We start from the raw sequence: 15,742 nt of genomic DNA, 5'->3' as shown, positions 1-15,742 counted from the left end.
ACCTCATTAACCCCGGTAAGTGCAGCACATTTCCGAAAACAAACAAACAAAAAATAAGTAATAAGATAAAGTCCTTGAGGATAGTCAGAGCCACAGTGAGTCTGCTTATGAAGCAAATGAGCACAGATTGAAGAGCTTTATTAAGTCCTCCCCCAGGCAGCAGGGGCTCCAACCCGATAGGCAGGGCACATCGGTGGTGCCCCTCAAACCCTGGGCAACTACAGCTGTTTCTCATAACCGTTCTGCTTCAGGGGAGCATGTTGTTCTGCCATGAACTCTAAACTCATTAACAGGGAGAAGCGTGCACAGGAAAAGTTCTGAAATACAGAGGTGGCTGAGCTGCAAGAAGAGTAAGGGACGCTGCTACACAGGAGTGCTGCTTCTCCTGTTCATTTAAGGTCTTAGCATCACAGTTTCAGGACAGTTTAAGGTAATGAGTCTACAGTGCACTTTAATAATTAAAACAGCACAATGTATAGTCATCAAAGAACATCCACCTTCAAGAGCTGTTAAATATGTGTTCTCTCAACACACTGTATGGGCAAAATAATCATTTTCCATAATCAACCACCTGCAGACCTGCTTTCTTGCCAAGTCTCACACACTACCTTGTTAATCATAAAAGCCCATATACCAGTGAGCACATCATTTTCAGAAGTTACTATGACAAAGTACTTTTTAATATACTTTGTACAGTGTCTTAATTCTTTAATTTCCACAGTTTTAATACCATTTTGTCCTCATGTGTCTCTATGTAAAAATAATTCTATTCTACATTGGTATTAAATCTGTCTTGTTGTGTATTTCAATTGTATTGAGTAAATGTATATCTAATATCTAGAACAATGTTTTTTTAATTGTCTATAACTGTGACATTAAATGAAGAACGAGGTCCTGATAATCTGAAACACTTTACATGTGTTTGGATGTACTTGCAATCTCACAGGATCTCGTAGCAAAATTGCATGCCTATATTCTGTTTAGGGGAGTTATGTACTCACCTCACTGTAAGTGCTGCTTTTTTCCTTTGATGCTTTCTTAATCCTTAATTTTCTCTTATTTTAAAAGAAAAATATTTACTTTTTTTTAATGCATGAATTGTCTATTGGAAACATGACAGGGTTATTAACAATGCATTAGCTTCCTTAAGAAAGAGAGCTTGTTAATCCATGAATGGGCGGGCACCCATTGGCAATTGCCTACTATAATATACACTTACATCTCAGACTGATACAGAAATAACGTCAATGCCAATGCCATTTGGTGAGAAAGGTGCTCTCAGCATGAAAAAGCGTAGAACAGGAGAGATAAGTGTGAAGCTCTGGACTAAATGAGTTTATTGCCCCCACCGGATTGCACCCAAGATTGGAAACAGTAAGCTATTTCCAGAATCGAACCCTTGCCATTTTTATCTTTCAATTTATCTTTAAAGGTACAGATACACTGTTTCTTTCTCCTTCTCCACCTCAGTATTCCTTTTCAGCAAGTTAATTTGTCTGTGTTCAGGCTGGGTAAAATTCAACGTGAAATCAAAATATGCTTTTCTGGACACAAAATTAAACATAAAAACTTACTGCAGTCCTGGGCTAGGAGAGATAACTTCACACCTCTGGGAAGCAGAGATTCTCAGGTTTTACCTGCCCGGACTTCTAATATGTGAGCTTTTTCAGGAGAGGAAACAATGACTTAGACCAACACCTTCTCTAAATTTGTAGCGATTTTAATAGCAAAACAGTTCGTTTTCTGTTCAGATAGATCATTTTATTCTCACTGCATAACATCTACTATATAGATGTTAATGTTACTGTTACATATTAAGCAAGTATCATTAGAATGGTCTTTTGAAGTTAATGAGGAAAGAAGCATTCCGTTCAGAAGAAACTGTGAAAAACATTATAAAAGTCACTTCTTGATTTTGGAAAAAATTGGAATTGTTTCCTCTTGAAGTGCTGCCTTTGTAACACCTATAAATGCAGCCCTGTGCTCACAAGTACCCAAAGTTGGCAAGAATAAAATTTCAAATTTCAATTAAAGATTGGATTGAAAGCCTCCAATGAGCTCAAGACAAATACACTAATTTAAAAGCTTCAGATAACCCTTCCGCAACTCATATGCAATGCCTCTTGCAAGCAGCATTAACGTGGATTGCAGAGATTCTCAAGCAAAATCTAGGATCCCTCTGCCTGTGTTTCAGTGTGTAAAAAGAAAAACTAAGACAACAGTAAGGAAATGCTTTAAAGTCAATGTGAGAGTCTGACTTAAACAAAAGCTCGGGAGAAATTTCATTCTGGTCAGGTAATCAGAACATAAACTGCATTTAACTGAACAGGAATGACCTTTATATTCTCAGTGTGACTGAACTATGCAGTATACTCACATAGAAAGATGCAAAATGAGATGCTTTTTACTTTTTTCTGTCAGCATCACCCTACCAAAGAGCTGCATGGTCCAGGGCACACATGATGGAGCAATGCCAGCAACTGCCATCATGGGCCTGGGAGAGCATCAAGGAGCGCTTACTGCGCTGTGCCAGCAACCAGGGAAGGACCAGGGAAGCAAACAGGCAGGGACCTGCTTTTCCAGGGGAGAATCTAGATCTCAGCCAACTCAGAAGATAAAAATTGCCATGGAATAGTATGTATCAAGACGATACTGATTTCTGCTGCATATCCTTTGATCCTTCCTGACCCCCAAGAATATCAGCAAGAGATACAGGCAGCATGGATGGTAGCCCTGCTCTAAATTCTTTGCTGGGGACAAGCAGGAGCGAGCTGGAGACTCCTCCAGTTCACTTACGTAGGACTGAGTAAGGTAGGTGTCCTAGCTCCTCGGTTCACTGTTCTGGGCTCACCTGCAGAACAAGGGACAAACTGTTTGCACTCTGAAACTCTAGTAAAACCTGTTTTTCTGCATTGCTCCTTTTTGTGTCCCACTGAAAGAAAAACATGGAATAAACCGTGTTACAAAAGTAAATCCTTGCCTCCATGTCTGTTTCTGTAGCTGGATGTAATCCTACATGGTCCACACAATCCTATAAAGCTCATTAATTTTCTATCAATAAACCCATCTATAACAGAGGTCCCAAGGTACTGGCACACATAAGAGAAAAAGGGGAAGGAAAAGCAAAGAAACCACCTTATGCTTCTGATAAGATTATTCCCAACCAACCCCGAATAATGGAGAACAGAAGGGAAAAAAGAAGACGAGGGCATTCCTAGAAAAAGTATCTATGTCACAGTGCCTCTGTTCTCCCAGCCTGGGCATCTCACACAACATGCCTTGGGCTGGGCTGAGTCTAAAGGCACTGAGTAATCTTTAAAAATCATCTTCAGGACACAAAACTCATGAAAAATCCTTCCCTCTATTACTGTCAGCTATTCCTGTTCTTCATGATATTCAGCTGTGAATACACCCTAGTAGCTGATAAGGCTTCTACACATTTGTTTGCCTGTTCATAAGTGATTCTATAATCAATTAAACACACTTTTTTACAGCGTTTTTGTTCAACTAGGCTGAACTAATGCTAATGCTGACCTGACTGAAATCAAAGGTTTTCTACAAAATAAGAGTTAAAAGGCACAAGACATCTGTTCATATTTACTTGGTCATATTTTTATTTGGAAATACATGATCCTAAAATGTTTTATTATAATATTCCCCAGATAGAGTGACATGAACAAATAAAATTAAATATGTTTATTCCATTTTGCTACAATAAGTGAACAATAAACCAAACAGCTAAGAGCTAAAGTCAACATCATCTACTATGACAAGTATGTTGCCATCCTGGTTTCTCACAGATCTTTGGATTAAATCTGAGGACATGGTATCCAACTGAATGTCCAACTGTTATAATGAGTTTGAACACATTATTGAATGTTGTAATAATGTATTAGCCTACAAAACTGACTGCAAGGTATGGGTACATTTCATGTAGCATATCTAGATTCTGAGATATTACAGTGACAGACATCTTCGTAATATACTAGATGAATACAAAATAGACCATGGCCTGAAAGGTTTGACTGTTTATGTGTGTGCCCAGCTGTGGTCAGAGAAACAACTTTCTCATTTACTACTGTAAATTCAGCACTGTTTTGTAAGCAAAAAATTGTTAAAACAAAAACCTCTAAGTTGAAGAGGTAAATTTTGCTACAAATGTCCCAAAGCCGCTTTCTAAGGAAAGCCATCTTTATGCATCCATTGTTCTCAATTTGTCTTTGTAATACTTTTATCTCACAGAAAAACTACCTGAAATTTTCACACTTATTAAGACATGAGCTTACCTTTTTTGAATAAAAATGTTCAAATGTTCCTGAAAGTTTGGTTTTCTCTGCAATATACATAAATGAATGTATTCTGATATCAAAGCTTTTCTTTTCCATGCCTCAGAAACACCTCACTTGGCAAAAAGCTATGATAACAAACAGTACCACGAGGCAGTTAAAATACTTCACCTTTGTACACTGCTTTCATCAGCAGAAGCCAAAGCTCTTTAGGCAGAAGAAAAAATATGCCTAGACTGATTCTACAGCTGGAGGAACCATGGCAGAGGCAGGTAATGTGGCTAAGTCCACCCATCCGCCTCACAGGGAAACACAGCTTCTCTGCTCCTGCCTTAGAGAAACATCTGAGTCTCGGGCTGCCAAGTCTCCCCGCGCTGTGCCTGGAGCCCCCAGCCAGAGGTGACGGGACGTGCTGGCCCCCGTGCAGGGACCTACCACCTCTACAGCCCCCACGCTCTCTTTTCAGGCCTTCTCCCAACTTACCATTTACCAGCTCAGTCCCCTCCTCTTCACATGACTCAGCATGGATGAGGCTTCCTCCGGCTGGGAAAGGTGAACCTTAATCAGTGAGCGCTGCAGTTCTCAGCTTTTGCAGTCTAAGGTAAAATGCAGCCTAATGTCACAAAATGTACATGTTCAAGGTCTCAGCTACCGACCTAGCTAGAAAAGTGATGTCCTCGCAAAGTACATCGTGTGCTAGGGCAATGGGAACCTAGGATCTCTGGCTTCCCTTCAGTCCAGCCAATGCCGGTCAGAAGACCGACATCAGTAGCCAGACGTCTTGCCATCAGGCTTCTTGTGCAGCCTGTCTTACCTGATTTGGGTGGTCTCAAGGGCCTGGCGTCAACTAGAAACCAAAGGTGAGCAAATGCAGGTGAAACATATAGCACTCTCCCTTCCTCTAAAATGCCACATACTCTTTAAAGACTGCTTGCTATTTCTCAAAGAAAAAGAACAGAAATACAAATGTTCATAAGAATGCACATTCATCAAAAAAATAAGAACAGGAAAATGGACTTTCGCTGCTGCAAGGAAAGGGCTGACATTTTCTGTTCCTTAGTGGACTACCCAAAGGCAATGGAGAGCAGGGTGGTAACGGTCAGTGCCATCTGCTGTACCAAACGTTGCAGGGCATTCATAAAGGCACCACATCTCCCTCTTTGCTTTACATCAATGTCATTACTATTACCTAGAAGCAATACCTCAAGCTGCTGTTGTGAAAAAGCTGTAAAATGCAGATAATATGGGAAGACTTAAAGCTATGCCAGAATGACAGTGTGTAGGCAGGCTTAATTCAGAATTTTTCTGCATCTGTCAATTTCCATTATACAGATTTAACATATAATTTTAATTATAGACTTTACTCTTACTGATGTTATTACTTCAGGTTAGACAATAGTGCTGATGCAGTTAAAAGGAAACCTGTAAAAACAGATATTGATTTCCTATAATGTTTTAGAACATTTTTTAGTAGGGAAGCAACTTAAAAACCTGCGTTAGCAATAGAAAATGCTAACACATTTGTTCTTGGGGTGCAGATTTTTTAATCCTATATGCCTGTATCCCAGGTTATAAAATGAACGTGACAAAAAATTTCCTCTCTTTAGATGCACTTACTGCATAACAAAAGTAAAGTTGGTTAGAGGGCATGTAAGTATTAATTATATTTTTGCACTCTTTATTCTTTAAGAATTTTTAGCATTTTTAAGAAACCTGCCTTTTTTTAACTGCCAGACCTATAGAAGTAATTTCATGATCCTTCTCCTTTTTCTCATTTTACAGCTCCAATGTTTCATCATCTTATCTGTAGTGCCTAATAGAAACTACATTTTCCTTCTTTGAATTCATTGGAATCCAGATTTCACAGTAGGTGAAAGAAACATAGCTGTATTTGTATCCCATATAATGCTGATGTTGAACTCTGAAGGGCAGTGCTGTAATATGTTTTTCAATACCAGTTCAGTGATACTCTGTATGACTTGTCAAAATAATTATTTCAATTTTTTATCCAAACTGTTTGTTCTTTTCTCCTGAAACTGCACTGAAACTGATTTGCAAGCTTATTTTTAACAGTTTTAGTTAATAGGTGTTAACTAAAACTATTCAGTGTAATAGTTGCTTACAATCTCTCTATCACACAGCCTTTTAAAATCGACATTTATAAAGCATTTTTTGAGTCAGAAAACAAAGCAGATTTCATCCTCATCCATCTAGGAGCATCTACAGGTTTACAAATGGTCATTGCAGTAAGTGGTCCAAAATGCAGTATTATGGCACAGTAAATTACAAACTTGATTTGAATATAAACATATAAAAATATAAACCTGGTTTAATATGATTATATGTAAATAGTTTAATATGTTTAAATAGTATATTTAAATAATAGCAAATATGCATAATAAACCTTTAGCATGATTTGAATGAGCAATGCCCTTTCTATCAAACACGTGCAGCGGAGGTCGACAGAAAACAGCCACCCACAACTAACCCCAGTGCTGAACTGGAACTCAAAAGAGATTTATATCTGACCAAGAGCTTTGCCAGATATTTTCTGCAGGACTAAGGCAAGCAATGCTGTCTCTGGGACTCAGTGCGGGGAATGTAAGGGTCACTGCTAAGCGTGCATGTTAAGCCATCAGAGACTGGCAGACAGCACTGAGAAAAAAAGAGATTTACATTATCTTGAGGCAAAAAAAAGCAGTCACTTGGTCAGTCAAATACAGGTGAGAGCAGCTGTTCTAACAAAAAGAATCTATGTATCACAGGAAGTGAAACAATGCTCATTTTAACTAAAAAAAAAACCCAAACCCACAACAAGCTAGGCTCCCTCCTGGTCAGGAAGAGAGTACACTATTTTTTGTCTAGAGCCCTCAGCGGGTGAGAGCTCCCATGCAGGAGGTTCCCTCTCTCCAGTTCTATTTGGAGGTATAAAGTATGCAGCAAAAAAGAAACCCTGACCAGAGACAGCTTTCTGATTTAATTTCAGTATGTACAGATTAAGCATGGGTCTTGTTTTATTTCTTGTCTTCAATAAATATCTGCAACTATGCTGTCTGCTCTGGACACTGTGACTAAATCTCACAAACAGGAACCCCAGGGTTACAGAGCATGTTTGCATTTCAGATGCACAAGACAAGTGGAGAATTGATGTTGTGGGACCAAGCAAAAGTATATTCCAATGACAACCAGGATGGCTCTCTCGCCTACAATGAAATACGGGGGCACACACTTAGATCAGAGAGTTTTCAGACTTGGTCAAAACTATTGTTTCATAAGCTATATAATTCTCAACTAGCATCTGTATCTGTGTCCAGATAGACAGTGGTCGGAGCACCAAAAAGGAATAAAATCAGTTAATCGAGCCCTATATCAATATTAGTACGTGCTGCAAGCAGCAGAGATATTACTGCAGGAAAGCTGATTATTATTCTACCAGACTCAGAACAGCCTAAGGCTTAGGCAGTTGTATTTCTAACAAGTGACTGCATGGCACTTCCAATATTTTGCAGAATTTTATGCCCACTGTTACAAAAGCACTAGGCAAAGCCCCAACTCCATTAAGTTTGTCCCAGGTTCCCTGTTGTCTTATCAGCGCTTTGCCCTCCTACCATGGGATAGAGGATGCAAAAATACTAGTTATTTCAACAAATCCATTTTGTAATGGCACACCCAAAACAAGTGATATGGAATGAGCTTTCACTGGTTAAAACATTTGCAAGACTGATTTCAACTTTGGGCTGAAGTTTCCAGATGCCGAAAAAGTTCTTCAGGAAAAAAGGTCAAGTTCTCTACTTTGATAACACAGTATTAAGTTTACAGAAGTAAAAAGTGGAAGTAAAGTTATGTTTTCTTTTAACCACTTTGCAAATCAAACTTTATATATTTGACGTTTTTTCACAAAGTTGCACAATTTAAAGGAACCCAATGAAAATCTGAGTATGAATATCTGTTTCATACAGATAGCTTCCACTAATACACAAAACAAATCTCCCGCAATGACATAATATTAAGCATGGCTCATTAATCCTAATTTGCCTTTCTAGAAATAGCACATTATTCATTTTTACTATGTACACTATCTAATGGTGTCCAAAAAGGATTATTTGCTACATACAAATCGAAAGAGTAGAAATCCACAATATCAGCTAAACCACCACATCCAGTATTTAGTAGTAACTTTGGAAATATTTAATTTTAAAACATTTGATACTATGTTATTTGCAAAAGTAAGTAACCATGGCAAATATTATACTGAGAAATATATATTTACTAGAAATAAACTGGATGGAGAAACTGTGTTAACAATCAGTGAAACTTTGGACAAAATAACAGTTCCATAGCAAATTTCCTTTGGACCTAAATCAGATATTTAATGAAATGAAATTTTCATTACTTAAAAAAATCCAAAGGGTGGGTATGTTCCACAGTAGAACACATAAAAATACTGTCTAATGGTAAGTGCATAAAAAGCTAGTAAGCTAATAGGTTGGCAGGGGCGTGCTGCAACTGAAAAATGTTGCATTTTTTTCAAATACATGCTTTCCCTACTCAGGTTTGTTTTTTTCCTTTGTTTTTAAATGAATTATCAATTTAATCACAAAAATAGTGTAGAGAAATATTCATTACTATTCTTCGTCTAGCATATTTATGTCTCCTTATTTAGAGAAAATGTTTAACTGTTTAACTACCTGCCATATTCATTCAATACCACTAGAAGGTGCTCCTCTGTTGAAAGATAATTATTTCTGTCTGAATTGCTTCTCAAAGCTAATTTTCCTCTGATAACTGTAGTTCTGGCCAGTTGTTTACACAGACTGTAATTGCAACAACCACCCCTGTTATACAACAGCAGGACCTCATATGCCATAACCATTACCACAACATGAAAATAACAGATTTGTATCACTCATTTCCTTGATAAATCCGAATCCCAGCTGAGCAGTTAGTTTTGCTGGAAGGTGAGGCATGGAAACTGTGGTGGAGCTGATGCATTGTAAAGAGCCACAGTTTCTGTAACGTTAGGAAAAACCCATTCCTGGAGTAACTTCGGGCAGAATGCATGCCTAGAGAGATATTTGCATGCTTGTCTGAAGTCTGAAGGCATAAGGAGAGTCCAACATAAAAAAAAGATGTAAGACAACCATACAAACATAAGCATATGATCTACACCAATTCCACACCAACAGTATCAGATGGACATCAAACTGCATCTGGAAATCCAAGGATCAATAATTCATATTTCATACACAACCTTATATGAGCCTCAACCAAGCTAAGATTTAGTTTGACACCCAGAAAGGCATTCTGATAACCTCTGGGTACACACAGACTGCCTCTGTAAGCTCTTCACATATACAATAAAAACCTTAACTAAGAGCTGAAATAATTGCAGATTTTCTAATAAAAAACTTCAGTCTGCACAATGTCTGAAGAGTTTTATGTCATCTCGGATTGGGTAAGATTTTGGTGAGAATTGGGAAAGGAAAGGGGAAATGAGGACGGACTGATGGGCTAAGGGGAGATTCTGACTCTTTTAGCTGTAAACTTTGGATGAAGTCTAAAAGTGACCACTAAGGAATGCAATGTCTGGGGATACTTTGAGATCCTGGATTTCATCAGCTCTTTTAGCTTAGACAACAGTCACTAGAAAGGCCATTTTCACTGAGAGATGGCAAAGGAAGAAAGTCACCATGCAGTTCAAACAGTTAAAACCATTAAAAACTAAGGTCATCCCCTAGGGAGAAGCTTCCTACTGGTGAGGAGACGTGCATGTGGCCTTTCCCAACTTTCAGTATCACAAGGGAAGCAAGCACAGTATAATCCTCCACTGGAGCACGCTGAAGAGCCTGTCGCAAGCAGCAAACTAACTAAGCTTAGAGGCTACTCAAGTAGAGTTTGATTCACCAGACAGGTCTGAATGATCAAAATTGAAATAATCAAAGAAGAAAGGTGCTGGTGAACTGTTCAGGAAGAAAGCCCTTTCCATCCACCTCTATATGTTAACATGGCAAAAGCCTGTTCCCTGGGAAATCTGCTACTACTGCAGAAAAGCATTCCACCTCTAAAGGTACATCTGTCCAACTTTTAGATGGACGATAATTTATACAGTTCAGGATCTAAGAGAAAGAGAAACAATAAAGACATGTCAGTGATGCAGTTTTCAGGTCCAGAATGCTTTATGTCCAGCACAACAGTGTGCAGCACCCTAATCTTCAAATAGCCAAAAAAGAGCTCTCCATCTTGAGACACCAACGTCTTAAAAAGAAACAGGCAGAGCAAACAGTCCATGGCACTTGTTTCCTTGAGGTTATGGGGCACTTCCTCAGTTTTGCTGCTGAACATTTCCAGCACTTTCAGAGGAAGATTCTTTCCCTCTCAGAGCAAGGAATTCAAACCTCTTCAATAGAGTCAAGAATGTCTTCACCCATTTTGAAGTAGTAGTTATTTTAGGAACATCTTGTTAGACTACATTCAATACATCTTGTGTGTATTGAAAAATAACCATAAATTTTGTCTTGAGGCATTTACAATGGTCACAAAATATCCACTGAGACTCCTTGAGAGGTCTAGTTATAAAGGGGTTCAATTTCAAATAATATGAATTATTCAGTCACAAAATGAATAGCGCCTTTCATAGCGCCAAAGACACCTAAGTGACACTGACATACCTAGGAATACACATGCTCTTCCACCTCTGAGGAAGCGGTCTTTGAAGGACTTCACCTCTCCATAATACATCACACCAAGGAAATGGCCAGAATGGGCTTAACCTGCTTCCCGCAACACGACATGCAAGACGGCTTTATGGCATGTCTCTTGAGGGATAAGGTTTGTAACTATAAAAATGAAAAAGAGGGATTGAATATACACTTACATTGAACATACTTTAATGTAAGTAACATGAGAATTCCTACTCTCGATTTTCATCTTGTAATTTAATTATATCAGGTGTCAATCTGATTTCCAGGGCACTGCCCGCAAGAGAAAGTGAGTGAAGAGCCTGTGCTCTGCAGCAAACGGGGTAACTGTTCCAGGGAGAAGTCTCGCCTGGAGTAGCTGATCAGGAACTCCACAGAAGCTGCACATAAAATATTAGTTTCTAGTTTCTTCTTCCCTTCCTATACCTCATGAAATTCCAGCACACTACAGTGTCAAGAGTGAATTAAGATCCGTTATTTTTTGCCACTTACATCTATGACCACAGATTAGTAAGAGAGCTAGGATATTTGTGGGGTTTTTTAATTAAAGCTGGGATCTCTCAAATTTTAGGCCTTGTTCCCTTTCTCTTAAGTAAACTAAAAATTAAATATTGTTGCTGCTGTGACTCTCTAGGAACATTTTCCTCGATCCTGCCTTATCTCTTATGCCCTCTCTGCCATAATATCTTATTTTCATTATTTGTTTAGCATGTTTGACTTTGACTGAATCTTGTACAGATTTAGTTTCTTCTTTGCTTTAGTATTAAATGAAATTGTGCTTCGTAGTAGACACACATTGCATCAGTGTCCCAGAAATAGAAAACATTATTTAGCATGTGCATAAGTGAGCCTACAAAGCCCTAAGCAGCTGTCCACTTTAAAAGATCACACCCCACTGTTGCAGATGAAAGATTAATTTAAAAGACAGGATGACCTCAGCAGAAGATTCTGCCTCTTTTCAACCGACAGTTTGGTTTTAAATTTTCAGTTTCTCTGGACTTCAGACAAATGGCCAAAACCAACAAGTTTCCCAGTATCTTAACGGAAGTAGGAGGATGAAGGACTCGGTAAATTTGGGGGTTTATGAGTACATGTGAAAATTTGAGAAGGACTTGCTTCTTAGTAACAGGTAGGCAGGAACAAAGACTACTGCTAACTACTACCTTTATTATTTGTCTTCAATATGACTGTCAAAGGCATCTAAAAATAGACATATTTTTGTCTGAATTCTGAACAAATTGTTGGAGCCTGAGAAACTATTCCGGGAGTTATCAGTACAGTCTTTCCTATTCCTATATTTTTATCTTAGCATCTGCAGTGGGCTACTGTCAGATACTGAGCCAGAAGCTTCACTGGTTTAACCCACAAAGCTTGTAATGTTCTAAAGTCTTATAAATCATAAAAAGAAATAGGTGATAATCACATCTAAATCAGCTACTTTGCCATAACTTATTCAATGGTCAATTTGAATATGCAAAAGATATTTTTATCATTCTAAGTAATTAAGTGATAGATGCGTAAGACAAAGGAAAAGGCAGAAGTTACTATGTTAGACATGGAACAGGCAGATAAGACAATGTGGAAAACATGAAAGCATGACTGTTGCCTGCAATTTTTAACTTGTGTCTTAATAAATTATTTTTCTGCATCTTTGTTTGGTTATGTAATCTCAGAAATCTTAAATTCCTGCTTTGCTGAGTTTAAGGGAGAACATCACTTTAAACATTTTAAATTATTTTGGACATTTATATCAAACAGGAAAACACTCAATGTTTTTCTAATTACCATTGTCATCATTAAAATACCATCATAACCATCATTAAATTACCATCAGCATTTTTACTTGAAAATTTCAAGAGTCTTGCTCCCAAACACCTATGTAGCCATCTGCTCTTACGCTGTGCTGCAGAGATTGGGCGGCTGCATAAATGCGCACAGTGGAAGTCAGTTCTAATGAGGCCTTCGTAATGGCACGAGGAACCATAACATGCTGGTGATTGGGCAATAACAAGTGAGGGCTATTTGTGGATTAAATGTCAAAGCATTCTTAAAAGGTATTTACGCAATATATGGTGGAATTGACTCTGCTGCATTTAGGACCAAAATGCAGCTGACTCTGGAGTGAAACATGGTAGATGGGCAAGAACATCTCACCTTACTTAGAAAACAAAGGAAATTATAATGCTTTATCTGAACCAAGCTTTGAGAAAATTTGGATGAGAAGCCCTTTGTTTGTAAAAGCTTCACAAGATCATTGCTTCTTACCATGAGTTACTCAACATGTACTGTTCTTGCCTCAGTTCACCTGCCCTGAGGCTCTGCTGCTACCTCCACCCAGACACCCAGTCTGCCCCTGGGAGAATCCTTTCCCACCTGGAGGCACCAGGGAGAGCAAGAAACCTCAAAGCAGAGAAGTCTCTGCTGTTCCTGCCATCCCCTGCCAGGGGCTACCCAGTGGGGAACGGCATACTGTTCCTTCTGATGAAAAGATAGAAAAAAGAAAGCAGAAAACTGTTTGCCAGCACCTGAAACGAGGTTATGTGCCTCGTCTGTCTCAGGAATCACATCTAGAAATACTGTGTTACTGTCCTACCTGTCTCGTAGGGAACAACTACTGATCCCTCCTCCTCAACAGTCACTCTGGCTAGTCGGTACGTTTACAAATTTTTCTTTAAGAAATGTATAAACTACACTTACTATTTGCTAAATAGTTCTTAAATCCTGAGAACGTATTCAAAGTTTTTTAAAGCCCAGAATGTTGGGGTTTTTTCATTTGGGATTTTTTTTTCAAAAAAGGAAATATATAACTTCATAAAGCAGTCACACTGTCTGATTTGGAATCCCAGCAGGATGACACGAAGAGAAATGTTGTCTGGCACGTGAAGGACCTTCATGCCACTCTGACAGCCCAAGGGGATCTTTGAAAGGGCACAGCATGACCATGGAGATCATGTTCTCCTTGGGGCTCCCCACTGGGCACACGGCAAGGTGATGTTCCACACTAACACCCTCTCCATCTCCTTGCTGTATGGAATAAGGATAGAAGAAATTTGCCCCTGCACTAGGTTGCACCTGCACTATGCCCATCAGGCTGCTCCTGCTAGGAATAAACTCACTTCTATTTCTGGAAATCGGGGAACGGAGACATATTATTCCTGTAAGTGGCAGGCATCATTCCAAACTCCCTTCCAGTCTCAAATGGAAAGAAAAATCTGAAAGTCACGTCAAAAAGATCAAAACACAGAGTTGACACATCAATATTAAGTAGCAATGAACTTATTTTTAGTTTTCAGTCACTGGATGCTAAATATTCTCTAGAGCCTTCCCATTACAGATAATCTGACACATGTAGCTCTTCTCACAGTCTCATGCTGCTGCTTGGGGAATGGGAGATGAGCCTCCAGTAGAATCAAAGCTTTCACTGAAGAGAGAATAATCTTTTTGTAGCTACTGCCTGTACCTCTCCAATTAAACTCTATAATTTACTACCCAGAGGTAATATGGTATCAGACTGATTCCACAACTAACGGTAAGAGCAGATGACGGCAGTCTTCTCATTGAGCCTGAAGAGAGGAAGCAATAAGATGTTACAGCTCTTCTAAAAGTACAAGAGTAAAAGAAGAAATTAGGAGGTCACTTGTATGCTTTTTATTTATATTTCAAAGGTCACTTGTGGTCTCCCTCATGAATGATGTAAAGTTTATTTTAAACTGACATCTTAATTACTGGCAACACACCAGAGCTGGAATCTGATGAGCCTGCACTCATTCAGTGGCTGGCTGTGAGCTTCTCCCTTTTTATGGTTTTTTGTTGTTGTTGTTGAGGATTCTGGCTCTCAGAAATGCTTGCTCACAGTCATTTGTGCGTTATTATTAGCAAACTGTTAGATTGGCCCCTTGGCACACATTTTGTAGGACCAAAATAATCTTATTGTATTGCTTCAACATTTTACTGGAAACAAAAGAGGTGAATTGACTGTGAAACAATCACAGTAGACCTTGAATGCCTTCAACAGCATTAACTTGATCATTGTTATTGAAATTCATACTGAACAGGCTCTGGAAGACAGTATTTTTTTACCAGCTATCACATTAGTTGCTTTCTATTAGGCTGAAGTCATCAATGGAAAAGAAAAAGCTGGAACAAAGTTGCTGGGTATTAAGTGACAGATCTTATTGTAATGTAAGATACAGAGCTGACAACAGAATAGAATATGCTCTATCAATCAGGTTAGAATTTGATACAAGTATTGCCATACACCCATCACTTGTTCCTACAGATGGTGGCACAACTGTTCATATAACTACTATCAAACAAGAACAGGAAACAATCTGGCTGAAAAACAACCATGCAAAAATCTTATCACATCTTTTTTTTTTTTGCAAAACAGATCACATTTGGTTCATTAACTATTGCACAAGCACCAATATGAAAGCAATATGCCACAGCAATACTAGCAGCAATAACACAGCCCAGATTTTACACTAACATGACCCCTAATATATCAGGGTACTAATTAATTATATATGTACTATTGTATGAATTTATGTACTATTGTATGAATTTATCTTATGATCGTTAGCCACCTAACAGATTCACTTTTCTTAAGTAGTGCACTATCATCCTGACTAAATCCCATTCTGCCTAATTTCCTCTTGCAATCTGCAATCTACATTCATTGCTTCAGTTGATACACACTTTAACTTGCAGCATAAAAGCACACGCTGAAGAGTCTGTTTATAATAGGTTTGCAATATC

At 38.5% G+C, this 15,742-nt stretch overlaps 1 protein-coding gene across 6 annotated transcripts in view; it reads right to left on the bottom strand.

The window, feature by feature from the left end:
• TMEM117 (transmembrane protein 117) overlaps positions 1-15,742 on the bottom strand; it is a 231,608-nt gene that overhangs the window by 192,917 nt on the left and 22,949 nt on the right. The window lies entirely within an intron of this gene.

Source organism: Ciconia boyciana, chromosome 1 (genome assembly GCF_034638445.1).
Source record: "Ciconia boyciana chromosome 1, ASM3463844v1, whole genome shotgun sequence".
Classification (NCBI taxonomy): Eukaryota; Metazoa; Chordata; class Aves; order Ciconiiformes; family Ciconiidae; genus Ciconia; species Ciconia boyciana.
The sequence above is the reverse complement of the archived record's forward strand: the minus strand, read 5'-3'. Positions and strand labels throughout refer to the sequence as shown.